This window comes from Labrus bergylta, chromosome 13 (genome assembly GCF_963930695.1).
Source record: "Labrus bergylta chromosome 13, fLabBer1.1, whole genome shotgun sequence".
In the NCBI taxonomy this organism is placed as follows: Eukaryota; Metazoa; Chordata; class Actinopteri; order Labriformes; family Labridae; genus Labrus; species Labrus bergylta.
The window spans coordinates 26251482-26252376 of NC_089207.1; positions in this window are offsets into that span (position 1 = coordinate 26251482).

Consider the following 895-nt stretch of genomic DNA (forward strand, 5'->3'; position numbering starts at 1 on the left):
GGGGTGTCATAATTGTCAAAATTGAACAGCTCTAGACATGCTTTGCTCCTGACACAGCATATCTCCTGGTTAGCATGTGAATTGAAAGGCAGCAGGCATCCCTGATTTCATGATGAAGTGATAATTGTAAGAGAAATATTGCAGGAACAACCCCCCCCGATTTAGTCTAGCACACAACATCCTGATACTGAGAAGTAAAGAGAAAGGGGGGAGGGTGGCAGAGGCGACGGTGGGGGGGAGGTATATGTGTGAGAGCTGCTGGTATGTTGTTCATCCCTCCTTATATGTGTGTTTGGGAGACAGGCAGCATGTAAAAGCCTGGGTAACCATGGTGTGGGTGTATTCCTCTGTGGCCCTGATCTCTGTAATATGAGTGAATTCTGCGTTGTGTATCCCCCCCCCCAAATATCTCATCCAGCTTGTTGTGAGTGTCAGTCAGCAGCTTTCCTGCAGAACTTGTTACTCTGTTAGATCTCCTCTGTGCAGCATTCACAGGATAAAGCGGGTGCAGTCACCCATGGGATGGATGTGCGGTCATTGGTGGCTGTTAGTGCAGTCCCAGAGGTAAAAGCAGCACACAGGCAGCATTTGTACATGTCCATCTCACATAAAATGTAGAGTAAATAATGTGTAAAAGGAAATGTTTGAAAAGATGTTTTAAGTAGATAAGAAGGTGTGAATTATTTTATTTTCCACTCGATTTTTTTCCCAGCAATTATTACACCCCCCCCCCCCCCCCCCCCCCCCCATAATAATATTATTGCAAAGACTCAGGAGCCTATTCATTTCTTTTTAGGAGGCAGGAGCTGTCCAGTGTGTTATTTAAGTCATCTTAACATCTTATGGCTGCAGCCTCACACATTTGATCAATTGGAGGAAAAAAAAACTGTCAATC